The sequence below is a fragment of the Camelus ferus genome, chromosome 1 (genome assembly GCF_009834535.1).
Source record: "Camelus ferus isolate YT-003-E chromosome 1, BCGSAC_Cfer_1.0, whole genome shotgun sequence".
NCBI classification, from domain to species: Eukaryota; Metazoa; Chordata; class Mammalia; order Artiodactyla; family Camelidae; genus Camelus; species Camelus ferus.
This window is the reverse complement of record NC_045696.1, coordinates 60,505,756-60,522,705: the sequence shown is the minus strand read 5'-3', so window position 1 is coordinate 60,522,705 and position 16,950 is coordinate 60,505,756. Positions and strand designations below refer to the sequence as shown.

Below are 16,950 nucleotides of genomic sequence, written 5' to 3'. Positions count from 1 at the left end.
TTGGTTAAGTGCATCAGGTGGTGGATGGATGGAGTGCATAAATGAGTCAGTGGTAGCCTCTCAAAGTAACTATTTTAGAGAGGACCACACTGATTTTAATATGTAAATAAATTCTGGCTATGTTTGTTAACAGTTCATTACCATGAACAAGATAGTTATGATTAAGTTCCCAAATGAGTTTTACAGGCAGTGAGTGCTGAAGGAGTTCAGAGAATGGAGAAGTGAGTATTGGCTAAGATTTGAGGAAGGGATTTAAGTACCATACTTTAGCTAGATATTTGAAAGGATTCCTTAGAGATCTCAGGAAAGGAACTAAATTGCTCCAAATTTCTCTTGCAGCCCTAGAATGAACCTGGAGTCTGGATCTATTTTTGTCTGAATGCTTTCTGCCTATTTCATTTTAGCTACTCCTACTGATTTGTTCCTTTTCAAATTCACCTTTGCTGGGTAGATTTTTGAGACCCCTGGAACAACTCGGGAGGGGGGATATCTATTTCCATCTGTGTCTGGTGTAACTTTTAGTTTTTCCTTTTTTGAGCCTGTACCCCACAAATGACTTGGTCTCTGTGAGTGAAGAGTATGAGTCAACTTGGCTTGTTATCCTGGCATTTTCCTGCATGGTTTTCTCAAAGCTGCTTTCCAAATTATAGAATAGACAAGAGAATTGAAGGCATATGTCCAGTAGATACATGCTTGTTGAATAAATGAATGAATGAGAAAGTATCCAAGGTAACTTACCTAAATTATCTATATGTTTTGTTTGTTTCAATTTATTTATTCATTATCTGCCTTTTTCTACAGAGGATTTAATGGGGCTGACAAAAATATGTACACTATAAATGAATTGAAATAATTGAAGTCTGGGTGAAGAGAAGATGAAAGAAATGTCTGTTTAAAGAATATTAGACCTATCATTATGGATGTTAGAGAGCTAGGAATAAAGGGGAAGATAGCAGATGGAGAAGGAAAGGTGTTATTTAATAGAAGGTATGATTCTGAAAGAAGAAAAAGGTTATTGATACATGATAGGTTATGTTTAGAAGAAAGCAAGAGAAGATTGAAGGTAAAGAGGATTATTTGAAATGGCTAATTTTGGGAGGAAGATGGTAGGGCTATTTGAAGGATAAGAGTTTCAGAAGTTTGTATGTAGTAGAAATTATGTTATTGATTTATAACTGAGGTTTCAGAAAATAATGGGATGAATTTTCTTTAGTCAACAGATAATGCACATTTGTTATATGCAAAATGCAATCAGGGATTAATCCTTTGGGGTTTATATTCTAATGGGGGAGCTGGGCTTCAGCACAAATAACTACACTGTGATCACAAATGTATATGTAAGAAAAATACTCAGCGTTACTGGAGTTAAAAGGTAGGAAACGACATTTGACTCGGGGAAAACCCGAGACTGCATTTAGTGGCATGGAAGTGGTATTTTAGTTAGTCTTTGAAGGGATGGATAGCAGAAATTACTAGAAAGAACGTTCCAACCTGAGAGATTAGCAAAAGCAAAGGCTTGGAGGTGAGAAACCAAGGAGATGTGGGGAATAATGAGCTGGTTTTTAATTTTTTACTATGATCACATTAAAGAATACATATTACATCTTAACCTAATATATGCATGTATGAATGTGTGCACATACAAAACAAAGTTTCAGTAACAATAACTGTCCTTACCATGTTGGATGCACTTGGATATTTTCTATTATTCTGTTTGGTTAAAAAGTAAAAAAAAGAGATGGCTGTCCCTCATTAAAGTGATTTCATGACAAACTAAATAATTGATCACAACCTGTAGTTTGGAACATAGAGTTCATGAATAGGGTATAATATGATATAAGGTAGGAAGAGTCATTAGGGGTTGGGTTGAAAATGGATGGCTTTGAAAGCTAAGCTAAGTAGTTTGTATTTGATATGATACAGTGTTGTGCTTAGTAAGCAAACAGAAGCTGGATTTTAGTCTTGGCCCTTCTGTTTGCCTGCACTATGGGTATGGAGAGAATTACTTCCTTTCTGAGACTCAGTTTTCTCATCAGGAAATTGATAATCATTAAACCTCCTGTCAAAGGTTGTGAGGATTTGAATATTAAAGTATATTAACATAGGATTAAAGCATGCTAGCATATATCATTAATGTATAGCTATTGAATTTTTTAAAGTGGAGAATGGAATCAAGGACTGTATATTAGATACCTTAGTCTGACAACAGGTACTTTATACAGGATAGATTGGGGGCAGTGTGGTGGTAGAGTAAGATTGGAGGTGAGTAGCCCAGTTAGGAGGCTACAGGAGAAACTAAGAAGGTTTGAATTAGTTTGATAACAGGAAGATTAGAAATAAGGGGGTAGGATGTGATTGGATGGAGAGAGAAGGAGAAGATGACTAGAAAATTAGAATTGAGGGAAAATTCAAGAGGCAGCTGAAATTGGATTACATTTTTGAGTAGTTTGGTGGGGGGACATTAGTGTAGATAGTTTCTTACATGTAGTAGGTTCTCTGTTGTTTGTTGAATGATTAAATATGTAAGCTGAGAAACAAATTTGTGAGTGGAGACATTGATAGATGGGTTTGAGAAGGAAGGGTTAGGTTGGAGGGTGCTTTTGATGGTCTGTCAGCATTTATTCATTCAGGGAATATTTTTGTATGCTTACTGTGTCAAGGTTCTCTGGTAAGCAGTGTGAAGGATACATGTTTATATATGACACAGTTCATATTCTTCAGGAGTTTATCCAGAGACAAAAATATGTACACATTTGTCTGACAGAAGCACGGTGGCGGGTCCAACTTTGTGCGGGAATTGGTACCTAGCTTAATGCTTTAAGGATAAATAAGATTATAGCAGGCACGATGGTGAGGGTTGGCATTGCAAGAAGAGGGAGTGATATGAGTGACAGTGAGAAAGATTATGGACGTGTTGAGCTGGAATTTAGAGTTCATGAATGGAGGAGGGAAATAAAGCTGTAAAGTAGATAAAACATCTAAAAATCCAGACCAAACTGGTTTTTAAAAATTTGTTTATTGAGAAATAACTTACATAAAGTGCTCAAATCTTAAGAGTACAGGTGAATTCTTTTAGGTTTCCATTTATGTAACCACCCCCCAGTTCAATATATAGAACATTCCCAGCATCCCAGAAGGTTTCCTCATGTGTCACCTCCAGGTTGGTCTCCTCCAACCAAAAGTAACTACTATTCTGACCTCTGTCACACAGAGTAGTTTTGTATGTTTTTGTATTTCATACTAGTGAAATCATACTTCTGCATCTGGTTTCCTGTGCTCATCATGTCTGTGAGGTTCATCCATGATGCATGCAGCAGTAGTTCATTCTTCTTCATTGCTCTCTAGGATTCATTGTATGAATATACCACAGTGTATTTATCCATTCCATGATTGTTGGAAAATGAGTAGTTTCTATTTTTTGGAGTCCTAAGGAGTTTTAACTTGACTTAGTATGCAGTGGAGAACCACTGATTTCTGAGTGGGTTTAAAATTACTGATATGGTGACCTGTTTTGTTTCTTTTCTTTTCTTTTCTGTTTTTTTTTTTTTTTCTTTTGCAATGACGAGAGCCTAGTAACTAGAAGACAAAGTTAGAAGGCTATGATAAAAGTGAAAGTATTGAGAATCTAAGTTGGGATGGTGGTAGTGGGAATAAAAGGAAAGGGAATTGATACAAGAATATTTCAAAGGATTGAAGGGTTTGATGGCAGATGGGCTTTTGGGAAACACTGGAGAAAAAGAAAAAGTTAAGGGAAACTCCAGAGCTTTTAACCTGGGGTAACTATGAGAATGGTGGTGCCATTAACAGAAATTATTGGATCAGTTAGCAGAATCATTTTGGTGGGGAAAAAATGGCTACTTTGGTTTTTAAGACACTGACCATTGTGTGAGGCACCAGTGGAAGTATCGAAGGGGAGTTACCTAGCTAGAGTTAAAAATACCGGATTCATCTGAAGAAAGAGGTCTAATAGAGATTTGGAAATACGTACATAGAGTTGGTAATTGAAGCTACTAATACTGGATTTGATAGGGTGCTGAATGCTATGAAATTATTTGGACTAATCATTGAAGCAGTAATTGAAGAATTCAGTTTAAAAGAAATCATTATATATTCTAATTCTTCAGGATTAAATTAGATTGTAGCAGAAGGTGATGGTTTAAAGATTCTTTTGGGGAGCTGGGGGTATGAGGATAGAAAATGTAGAAGCAGTGGTAAGGGATGAGACCCTGAGGTAGAGAGAATTAGAAATAGCTCCAGGACAGAATTTGGGAAAATACCCACTATTTGGGCTAAGAAGAGGACTAGTAGTCTTTGGAGACAAAAGAAACAACTAGAGAGATCAGAGTACAATCTTGTGTTATAGTGATGTAAATCAAAGGAGGTAGTTCAAGTGTCCTTGCCAAAGAGAGGACAAGAACTTGGGTGGTGGGTCATAGGATTTGGTGCATCGAATTGTTTTTTTGGTCTGCAAGAGAGCAGTTCAGAGACCAGAGTGCATAGGGTTAAAGGACTGAGTGGGTTGGGAAAATATGGAATCATCGGCTCTAGGAATTGTATTAAGAAGTTTATTTTAAGAAGAAGGAACAACTCTTTTTTCAAAGCTGAAGGCAAGAAGTAACAGATGGATGAAGAGAAACAGCATTTTAGAAGCTATAAGAGGATTTGATTACAGGTGGAGAAGTTGTGATCTGAGGGAATTTTATGGAAGAGATTGAGTATTTGATGGGATTAAAGATTTAAATATGAAAATGATTTGGATTAGTTAATGAGATGGAGAGTTGTATTTAGAATAAGTCAGTTGTAGAAGATTTCATAGCTTTCTGGTGGTGCTTAACACCCATTGTGTGGGTGTGGAAAAAAACAGTTGGTGGAGATTGTCTCTTCTTGGGGAGATGCATGGTTAATATAATGGGAGGTCATGATATTCTGGAGAGGACAGTATTAAAATTGCTGGTGGACAGATTTAAATTATGTAGGAAGATAACTGAAGCCAGAAGGAGGTGAAGAGCAGGTGTAGAGCTAGAAAATACAGTAGTTGTGGTTAAAAAAAATAAAAGGTCTCTGGAGTTACAATCCTAGTGGTACAGCACTTCCAGTTGATGACCTGTTTTCAGTATGTATGTGTGGGTGGCTGAAATGCAGATGAAGGTTTTAGGAGATGAGGAAGGTCAGGGTGCAGAAAGTTCTTCAGCACCTCAGTCGCTGAGAATAATGGCTGAATATGGGACAAAGTAGAATTGACGTCTTTGGGAAGGGAAGGTGGAAGGGATCCTGGAGTTTGGTAGATGTTGCAGATGGAATGGTTTAAATGAGTAACGTGAACTACAAAGAGATTTTTTGGTGAAAGGAGAACAGCGAGAGTGACCTTGAGGAGCAAGGAGCAGCTGGTCCTTTATCAAGTTGAAGGAGTAGGAGAATGGATAGCTAAGTCATGAGAGAAGCGGCTTGTCCAGGAAACGGAAAGCCAAGCTGAGATAAGATGAGGAGGTATCCTGACAAGGGTCGATAGTGATCTAAATTGTTGTGGCGTGGGGATGGACTTCTTTAGATTTTTATAAATAAATTATACTTGCAAAATCATAACCACTCATGTATAATATACTGAGATAAATTCAGCTGAGAGATATTTGTGGATTAGAAATTAGACAATGAAAGGAAAAAAGGGTGAGGTAGAGGTGTTCTAATGTGAAAGGCAAAAGACATAGGGTAGTTTGTTGACAGTAGAACATGAGCAAGCTGATAGGAGCTAGTAAATGGATAGAAATGAATGAGGAGGTTGGAGCTGACCCGAATAGGAATAAGGTAAGATGAAGAGGAGAGTCAGTAGCTTGTAGCAGAGAAAATACGGAGAAAACATAACCTAGGAAACAATGCCAGGACACTTCCTTCTCTGTGCATGTAAGGACAGTCCTTGCTTACCTATTATGTTAATATTAAAGGGATAGTACATCATGCATAACTTTCTTTTTTAAATAGCATGAATGATAGAGACACTGAGATCTTTGATCTCTACTTGAGTGCCTGAAAACTACATTAAACTTTGAATTGTGTGGTGGTAATTTGTATATGTAAAGAGGTTCAGGTAAAAAGTGGAATGAATGGGGTGGATGGTAGGAAGATGTCTTAAGGGATCTAAAATGGTTTCTGTAGTTTTTTTTTTTTTTTTTGTCTATGGCTGATATCATATTTCTTAGTGTTCTTAGGAGGCTGGTCTGCTCTGTCTTCTTATTTCATTTGTTACCTATATACAGGTGACTTCCAGGTATATGGTTTTAAATATGCTTTTTTCTTGTCTTATTTCTAGTTATTTATCATTTATTGAACATCTCTAAAGGAGAAATCTTGCCAGTTCCAAAACAAAATATAGCTAAAACTGAAACATTGCTTCTTTTTTTGTTTCGTTTTTAAATCTTCAGTATTATGACCTCAGGGTTTGAAACCATCATCTTCCATTGATGATATTTAAGACCTATACCAGGCCTCTTTTCTTGGCTTGTATCTCTGCTTTCAAACTTTTGCTTGTCCAGTTATACAGTAGTATTGATTTTTGTCAGACTTTGTCTTCTGTCAACTTTTCCCTTGTACTATCAAAGACTTAACTCTGAAGTGCTTACCTAACTGCTTTTTGGAATTCTCCATTAGTGCCTTGCTGTGGTCCCAGCAGCTGACATTTTAAACTGTTAAAGGGGAAAATGCTGCACGCTTCAAATCCTTCGTATTTGCATTATATTCCTCACATGATTAACTAACTCTTTCAACCTCTGAGCAAAGAATACTGACTGATCCTCCCTGTTCAGATCGGGGTTTTTGATGTTACTTCATGTTTGAGAGAGACAGAGAGAGAGAGAGAGCATATTTAGTGACAGTGAGAAAAATATGGGAAAGCACAAAATAAATAGTATTGTGTTCCTTCCTAGTGCAGCTTTGCTTCAGAATTAATTCCAGAATCTAGCCCTGGGTCATTCACCATTTTTTTTCCTCCCTTACTTCTACATTTATTCAGTCAACAAATTTAATAATGAAGGACCTTTGGAGACTATCCAGAGCTTTGAAGGCCTAAAGTTGCCCAGGGAGGCCACGTTGCCCAACTCACAACTTAGCTGTCATCTGCCTGATTTGATCTAGAATTGTTTCTGGGACCAGCCTTGGACATTGCTGGGCCTTGGCATGTGGGGGTATATTCTGAATATTTGAATGGATTGTGTGGGTTAGACTAATGATAGATACTTTAAGGAACGTGTTAGGAATGATTATAGTAGAAATGGAGACAGTATGTTTTAAGTGATACATTAATTTAACATAGGTAAATAACTTCAAAAGATAGGGATTGGATGCCTGAAAATCTTGGTTGGTGTGGAGTTTTCCTTGTAAATTTGAGAAGAGCCAATATCCAAGGGATTGGAATGAAATACACACTTGATGTTTTGCAGGGTCCCCTCTATACTTGTTAACACGTATATATACACCTGCATGTAATGTAGACATATATATATGTATATATATAATGGTAGAGATAATGTGTTAATTTGATTAGGTTCTGTAATTAGAGTCTTTAGTTATGAATGATACAAGTGAATTGGTAGAGAATATTTGAAAAGATCGTTTTAAGTTGTTGGGGGTAGGTTTAGGAAATAGATTTTTCAGTGACTGGTGGCCTCTCTGGAATAGGTTCACAAAATTTGAGGGCAGTTTAGGGCAAATTTGTGTGTTAAGTTGGAGAGCGTTAGCTTTGAGGGAATGAGAGAACAGACAGAAAATGCAGTGTTTGAGAGTTACTTATGAATTGGTTTGGTAGGCGCTGATGAAAATTAGAAAAGTGGCGAGGTTTTGTATAGGTAAGTGGGAGATGGAAGGGACTTAATGAGGAAGCTTGTTACTATTAGAAAAGTAAATTTCAAAAGAGTAAAATTGCAAAGACGGTTTAGGGCAAATTATTTTTGGGGGAAAATGCAGCTGTTAGGTTAAAAACAGGCAAGGGGAAAACTAAAATGAGTAAACTAAGGTGTGGAGAAGTAAGAGCAAGGTTTAAAGAAGAGGTTACTGAAAGATTTCTTATTCTAAGGAGTGCCATGTTGGATACTACTTTTGATTAGTGGTTCATTAAGGAAAGGGGTTTAACATCTTATAGTTTTATGTCTTAAGAGACCCGGGGAGTAGGAGTCCTCCTGTTCCTGGGCTTTGGGAGCGCAGGCCTGCCGGGGCGGGATTTTGCCGGCGCTTGGCTCGGCGGCGGGCGGAGCAGCGGCGCGGAGCTGCGCGGGTGGTGGGCCCTGAGCCGCTGCAGCCGCCCGCAGACGCAGCGGATCACAGCCGGATTGGGTCGGCCGGTGGGCCGCGAACATCCGCGCACCCATGGGCCCTCGCGGGGCGCTGCAGTAAGTCAGCAGGCCCGGGGCGGCGCGCGGGGGCCGGGAGGAGGAGCTTTCCGGAGCGCCGGAGCAAACCTCCGCACGCGGCTCGCACGGCTTCCTTTTGTTGTGTGTACGTGTGTGAGTGTGCGCACGCGTGCGTGAGTGCCCCAGCGTGCGAGGAGGCGGCGGCGAAGCGCCGAGAAGCCGGGGCTTTTCCTACCCGAGTGTCTGGCGCTCCCGGGCCTCGGCGGGCGGTGGGGCCTTCCAGACACGCGTCTTCCGGGTCGGGGCCCGCGGCGCAGTCGGGGCCCCTTCCCCCAGCGGGATGGCAAACTTTGTGAGTGGCTTCTCCGCGGCTAAGAAGTGTCTGCCTGACAGCGGGGGCCGACGAACATTAATTGACACCCTCCTTTCCGTCCTGACCCTGTTTTTGTCAAATCTTACATTGGACTGTATTGTGTTTACAGTTTTATGGTGTGCGAAAAGGTCAGACGGGTAACTTGGTCTACTAGGCAGTTTTTTTAACTTGGTGTCAAGAGCCAGAAATGTACGCTTGTATCCGTGTACTGGTTGCGCTATTAGAACCTGCATGTTTAGTGGTAAAAACAATCCTAAGGCCTTTCCAGAATTAGGCTATAGGGCAAACTTTTGCTCTCCAGACTTCGTGAAGCACTTTTTACAGTGCCAGAAAAGAACTACTTGTGTAACAGATTAAAAACTAGAGTTAGGAAATGCAAAAGTTAAAAGCCCTTCCCAAGAGCTTTAATTAAAAACAGCATTTTTGTTTGTTTGTTTTACGTAATTATCATTAGTGTAATTTGCATATGAAGGTTTGCACAATTGGGCATGATGTGATTTTAAAAAAGAATATTTATTAATTTTATCAAGGGCAGTGGTAAAGGCACCACACAGTTTTGAAATTTCAAGTATGTTAAATGTTTCTATAAATAAAATTCTATTCAGATTTTTAGATTTAATAAATCTAAAAATACGTTTGCAGTTGTCCTTTGGGTGCGGGAGGAAGTCCTGGGTTTCTCAGTGCTTGTTTCTGGGCAGATTTTCAGTATTGTCAGCTTGATATGGGTGTAGAACCTTAACCTGAGTGAATAATTTGTTTGAGATTACCAGTCTGTTTGCAGCTGGGAATAGCCTCTGGGTCTCTTATTCCCAATCTGGTGACCTGTCCAAGAATAGACTAAGGAAACTGGGTATTTGTCTATTTGGTGGAAAATATGGCTGAGTTGATTTTATAGTGAGTATTAAAGAGCCAGAAAGTCAATGTGAGAAGATTTAATCACTTTTGTAACATTTAGATGTATGTAGTTTCTCCACTTTCAATGTCTTTAGCCTTTCTTTAAATACATAAAAGACTGGAGGATATTCCTCAGTGTTACTTTTCATGGTATTTGTAGCACATTTTCATTTGATTAAAACAGAGAGATGCTTATTGTATTTAACTGTGGGTGGATGTGTTTTTTGTGTGGGTATTCTTAGTGGTTAAAGAATAGCTGGTAACTTGAGAATGTTTAGCCTCCTCCCAGTCGCTGGAGAGAAGAGGAATTATGTTAACTTCATTAATTTCTGATTAAAAAACCTTTGGCTGTCTTTACTGAAGATGCTTACGAAGTTAACAGATGGAATACCTGTGAATTTTCTCTTCAGCTTAATGTACTGGTATTCTCATTCTTGTTACTATATTAGCTGTGCTTTGTTTTGTTCATTCCTAGAGTTTCTTGTGCCTTTCTTCCTATGTCACAAAAACAAAAACTGTCTCTCTTTCCCGTTTCCATTTCCAAAGAACCCTGGGAGTTTTAAATCTAACAGCAAAGATTCTCCACCAGAGGTGATTTTGGCATTGTCTGGAGACATTGGTTGTCATGCTGTGGTATCTTACTGGTATCTAGTGGTTAAATGCCAAACACTTTACTGCATATGATATCCCCCCAACAAAGAATTACCCAGTGCAAAGTATCAGTAGTGTTGATATGGAGAAGACCTGGTTTTAGTATATTGAGAGTAGTATTCTGCATATGAAAGGTGTTTATAATGTAATTGGCCTCTCTGTATTGTATCTATTATAAATATTTTCCCAAAGTTGTCATTAGAAGGGCCATGGGTCAAAGATTATGAAGTCTGTTTCAGGGCAGTAGTACATAGGATTTTGGAGCTGGAAGATTAACAAGATTACTCTTTCAGTATGCAGATAAAGAAACAGTTTCCGAGAAATTGTGACTTACCCAAGTTCCTACAGATGATGCAGAGCTCAGGTCTCTTGTTATTTCTATTATAATTTAATTTTAATTCACTTATTTAATTAAAATTAGTTTTAATTACTGAGGGAAATGATATTTTATCAACTTTGCTTGATAAATTTAAATAATTGAGCTAAAATTTTAAAATGGCATTGTGAGATTCTTATAGTCAGTGAATTGTTACTTTTTCAGATATTGCATGTGTTTGTTGAATTCTTCAGCATGACTTTGTAACTGTTGTAAACTTTTCAGCATCTGCTTTTTGAGAAAAGTTTGAAAAATTAAAAAAGACCATATACAATTGAAAAAAAAATCAATTTGGAGTTAATTGTGATACCGTAGGCAACATTGCAAATGCAAACCCAACTGGAATTGTTAAAACATCTTAGGGTATCTTGAGCTTAGACATCTGTTCTGTTTTGTGAGGATCACTATGGTCAGTTATTGTGCTGGTTGTAAATCTTTTCTAGCAATATTCTTTTGGTTAATTTTAGAAAAATATATTAGAACTTTCAGGTGAAATGTAACTGGGTGAAATATAAATTGGGTATTTAGAGGAAATATTTTCAAATTAAGCTCTGTGTTGTGAGAGGAAGAAATATCAATAGAGTTCTTTTTAAGTTAAAATTTTTTTTTTCTGTGGTACTACTTTTAAAAAATGAGTGAAACAATAGGACAACAAATCAAAACTACAATGAGGTATCACCTGACACCAGTCAGAATGGCCGTCATTTAAAAATCCGCAAACAATAAATGCTGGAGAGGCTGTGGAGAAAAGGAACCCTCCTACATTGCTGGTGGGAATGTAGTTTGGTGCAGCCATTATGGAAAACAGTATGGAGATTCCTCAAAAAACTAAAATAGACTTACCATATGATCCAGCAATCCCACTCTTGGGCATATATCCAGAGGGAACTTTAATTAGAAAAGACACATGTACCCCAGTGTTCATGGAAGCACTATAGACAGTAGCCAAGACATGGAAGCAACCTAAATGTTCATCAGCAGATGACTGGATAAAGGCGTTGTGGTATGTTTATACAATGGAATACTATTTAGCCATAAAAGAATAAAATAATGCCATTTGCAGCAACATGGATGGAACTAGAGATCATCATTTTAAGTGAAGTAAGCCAGAAAGAGAGAGAAAAATACCATATGATATTACTTATATGTGGAATCTAAAAAAAGAAAGAAAGAAAGAAAAAATGGTCACTATGAACTCATCTACAAAAAGAAACAGACTCGCAGACATAGTAAACAATCTTGTTACCGGGGAAAGGGGGTGGGAAGGGATAAATTCAGGAGTTTGAGATTTGCGAATGTTAGCTGCTATATATAAAAACAGATTAAAAAAAAAGCCAAGTTTCTTCTGTATAGCACAGGGAATTTTTCAATATTTTATAATAATCTGTAATGACAAAGAATATGAAAATGAATGTATGTATGTATATGCATGCCTGGGACATTGTGCTGTATACCAGAAATTGACACATTGTAATTGACTGTACTTCAATTTAAAAAAGTTGGACAAAAGACCATATGAGCAAAAATTTCTTCAAAAATTGTTTTATACAGGAAATTATTTTATAGAAAAATTTTAAATGTGTATTAGCAAAAAGAAAAAATCATTAACTGGAAGAAGTTGCTATTAGTGTTTTGATATATGGCATTCTTGTATTTTTGTTAACCTTTTACAATGAAAAATTTAAATAGATAAAAAAATACAATGGTATTACGAACTTCTGTATACCAATAACCTAACTTCAGTAGTTAGCAGTTAATGGACAGTCCTGTTTCATCTGTATCTCTGCCCCCATCTCATACAAGGTTTTAAAAACCTTCATTGTGAAATAATTATAGACTTACAGGAAGTTACAAAAATGGTAGAGTCCTATGTGTCCTTTACATAGCTTCCCCTCCAGTGGTGACATCTTATAAAGCTCTAAAAAGACATCAAAACTAGGAAATTGACTTTAGTATATTACTGTTAGCTAAATTGCCCATCAGTTTTCACCATTTTAAAAATCCTAATTCATTTGTGTATTTATACTTCTATGTGATTTTTCTTGAATATATAAATTCATGTGACTACCATAACGGCAAAGATACAGAACTGTTCTACTACCACAAAGAAAACCCCTATTGCTACTCTTTATATTCGTACCCTACCCCAAAATCCCTCCCTGTTCCCTGGTGACCTATTTTCCATCTCTAGATTAATATAATGATATATTAATACATATTTTGTTTAACCATTCACCTGTTGAAGGACTTCTGGTATATTCAGTATTTTTCTATTAATAGTAAAGTGGTTATGAACATTCATGTACAGGATTTTGTGTACAGTTCTCTGAGATAAATGCCTAAGATTGAGCTCCCTGGGTTGAATGGCAAGGGCATGTTTTGTTTTATAAGAACCTTCCAAATTGTTTTTCAGTGTGATGTACCATCTTACATTCCTATCAGCAATGTATGAGAGATCTGTTTTTTTTTTTTTGCATCCTTGCCAGCATTTGTTATTATTGCTATTTTTTATTTTAGCTGTTTTAATAGGTATTAGTGATATCTTATTGTAGTTTTAATTTGCATTCCCTAATGGCTAATAATATTAAATATCTTTGTATATATTATTTGTTGTCCATTCATGTCTTTTGCTTGTTTTTTAATCAGAATTTTTTTTTTACTGTTAAGTTTTGAGAGCTTCATATATTCTAGATATAAGACCTTTGTCAGATATATGGTTTGCAGACATTTTTTCTTACTCTGTAGCTGAGATAAGCTGTATCTTTTTAAGAAGGTTTTCACCAGGTACTTGTTTTTGATTTTGATAAAGTTTGGTTTATTTTCTTTATGGAACATGCTTTTGGTGCCAAGCCCAAGGACTCTTTTCTATCAGTCCTCAAGGTGCTCCTCTTTTTCTTCTTAAAATTCTGTAGTTTATGTTTTATATTTACATTCATGATCCATTGTGAATTAATTTTTGTATGTAGTTGTGAGGTTTAGGTCTAGACTTTTGGGGGGAGGGTGGGGGGGCTATGAATGTCCAATTGTTCCAGCACTATTTGTTGAAAAGACTATCCTACCTCCATCGAATGATTTTTGCCCCTTTGTCTTTTAAGAATTCATTTTTCTTTAGTGGTTATAGAACTATTTAGATTATTGATTTCATCTTGGTTTAGTTTCGGTAGTGTGATTTTGAGAAATTGGTTCATTTCTTCTAAGTGTTCAGTTTAAAAGTGTAAAGTTATTTTGTAGTATTCTCTTAGTATCTTTTTAAGTGCTGCAAGATCTTAGTGATACACTTACTTCAGTCTTAGTGTTGGTGATTTGTGTCTTTTTATTTTTGTTAGTCATGTTAGAGGCTTACAGATTTTTTTCTTTGTTGATTTTCTGTATTTTCCTATTTTTAATTTCATTGATTTCTGCTCCTGTTTCCTTTCTATTGCTTACTTTGGGTTTATATTTTGCACTTTTTTTTTTTTTTAAGTTTCTTGTGGTAAGTAATGAAGTTACTGATTTTGGATCTTTTCTAATTAAGCATTTAGTGCTATAAATTTACTCCTAGCTACTGCTTTAGCTGCATCCCATATTTTTTAACATTGTTTTCATTTTTATGTATATATTTAAATTTTTTTCTCTTTGAGATTTCCTCTTTGACCTATGGACTTTTAAAAAGTGTGTTTATCCTTGTGTGTTCAGAGATTTTTCAGTTGTCTTTCTGTTACTAATTTCTAGTTTGAATCCGTTGTGGTCAAAAAATGTACTTTGTATTATTTTAGTTCTTTTAGACTTGCTGAGGTTTGTTTTATGGCCCAGAATATGATCTGTCTTGGTGAGTGTTCTAGGGGTGCTTGAAAAGAAATATGTATTCTGCTGTTGTTGGGTGTAGTCGTCTATATACATCAAGCTGACCCTGTCGGTTGTTAATAGTGTAGCCTTTCTGCTTAAAAAATAAATATTCTCATAGCTTTTCCATTCTTCTTCTTTCAATGTGTGTTACTAATTTTATAGTTAGCAGCATATAGCCATTTAAAAAATTCCGCTCTGCCAGTCTTTCTTGATTGGTCTATTTAGACCAGCTGCACTTATGGTAATTATTGATATATATTAACATTTAAGTCTGTCATTTTATTATTTATGTTTTGTTTATTTTCTCTGATTTTCATTTTTTGTTCTTTTTCTTGCCTTCCTGTAGATTATGAGAACATTTTTTAGGATTCCATCTTCTGTAATTTGTGAAAGATTTATAATGTTTCTAAGTCTGTCTTGCTATAGTTTTTATAGTGGTGGTTGTAGTTATTACTTAATGTATATGTGACTTATAACAGTCTCCTGGTATCAGTATTTTCTATTTCGACTCAAGTGTGGTAACTTCACTTCTCTTTTACCTTTACTTTCTTGACTTTTAAATATAATTGTTTTTAGTATTAGTAGTATAATTTTTTTTTCAGTCATTAAATGTCATCTGTAAAACTAATGATGGAAAAATAGTCTGTTATGTATATCCATATTTCTATTCTTTTTCTTGTTTGGAAAACTTTAGCCAGTCTTTACAGGTAGGATTGCTTGTGGCATATTCTTTTAGTTTTTCTTCTTTTGAGGATGTTTTGAATTTTTCTTCCTTTGTTCCTTGCTGTGACCTGAATGTATTCCCCTAAAATTTAAATGTTGAAATCCTAATGCCCCATGTAATGGTATTTTGGAGTTGGGTCCTTTGGAAGGTTGTTAGATCATGAGTGGGGAGCCCTCATGAATGGGATTAGTGCTGTTACAAAAGAGGCCCCCAAGAAGGCTCACTTGTCCCTTTTCTGCCATATGAGAATACAAAGAGAAGTCTGCAACCTGGAAGAGATGCTATGCTGGCACCCTGATCTTGAACTTCTAGCCTCCATAACTGTGAGAAGTAAATTTCTGTTGTTTATAAACCACCTGTTCTGTGGTATTTTGTTATAGCAGCCTGAACAGACTAAGACATTCCTGAAGAGTAGTTTCAGTGGGTATAGAATTCTTGGTTGGTAGTGTACCCCCCCCCACCATTATTTAAAATACATTCTGCCACTATTTTTGGCCTCTATATTTGGGATGAGAAATCTGGTGTTATTTTAATTGCGGTTCCGTAACAGATAATACATTGTTTCTGTCTGGCCACCTTCATAGTTTTTTCTTTGTTTTTTTAGTTCTTGAGCATTTAGCTATGGTGTGTCCTGGTGTAAATTTATTTGGGTTTATCTTGTTTGGGGTTTGCTCAGTGTTTTGGATCTGTAAGTTTGTATTTGTCACAGTTGAGAAATTTTCAGCCATCATTTCTTCAAATACTGTATCGTCCCCTCTCTCTTCTTTCTGGGACTCCAGTGATATTAACATTGGATCTTTTGTTACTGCCCCACAGTTCTCTAAGACTCTTAGTTTTTTTTTTTTTCAGTCTTTGTTTTTCAGATTGGGCTAATTCTATTTTTCTATCCTCAAATTCAGTGATTCTCACCCCTGCTAACTCCATGTTTGTATTGAGCCTATCCAGCAAGTTTTAAAGTTTCTGTTATTGTAATTTTAGTTCTGTTACTTCCTTTTGCTTCTTTTTTTATAACTTCTCTTTCTTTGCTAAGATTTTCCATTTTTTCACTTATTTTGGGAGAATTTATAATTGCTAAAACATTTTGTATTATGGTACTTTAGAATTTTTAAAAAATAGTTACAGCATCTGATTCATCTCTGTATTGGCCTTGGTTGATTATCTTTTCTCACTCATGTTGTGATTTTCTTATGTCATTTTCTATGTTATATATTATGTTAGGAAGCTGTGGGCCCTTAATATTTTTAATTTTAGCATGCAGTCACCCTATTTAGGTTTAGCATGCAGGTCTTGGCTCACTTTTGTGAGCTTTGGTTCTAATGGCAGTTTAATTTTCAGAGCCTTTATGGTTGACTTGATTTATCTGATGCTGCTGGGGCTCCCACTGGTCCTTCCTGGTTCTGCCTGAGGGAGTAGAAGGCATTTTTCCCTACCAAGCTCCTGGATGTCTCTTCAAGAGAGAGGATTATTGTGGGATCCTCCTACTGGTACCCATCCTCATCCTCCGATTCTTCCTTGTCCCTTTGTTTCTGGGTGAGGAAGGAGAATCTTGGCCCAAACAGCTGCTTGTTGGCCAAGTTGGGTCCCTGAGTTTTGCCCATTTGTCTCTGTATTTCTAGGTGGAAAACGGAAGTTTCAGGTCACGTGAGGAAGGAAGAGTTGCTTCTCCTGGTCTTTGTTTTTGGCTGGGCTTCCAGTTGATCTTCTTGCTTAATACTGCACAGAGACTCCTTTTTAATTTCGGGGAGGAGTGTGGCTCTTGTTTACCTTCTGT

General features: G+C 36.7%; 1 protein-coding gene across 5 annotated transcripts in view; it reads left to right on the top strand.

Annotated features, from left to right (window-relative positions):
• Positions 1-16,950, top strand: part of ZNF148 (zinc finger protein 148) — a 106,479-nt gene that overhangs the window by 5,084 nt on the left and 84,445 nt on the right. The window contains exon 1 of one of the 5 annotated variants that reach the window (XM_032480854.1): positions 8,243-8,375. The exons of 3 other annotated variants lie outside the window; for them this stretch is intronic. The gene's annotated coding sequence lies outside the window, so the exon portion shown is untranslated. Of the gene's footprint in view, positions 1-8,242; positions 8,376-8,531; positions 8,689-16,950 lie in introns of those variants that run through there. One more of the 5 variants, XM_032480855.1, reaches the window with a different exon arrangement.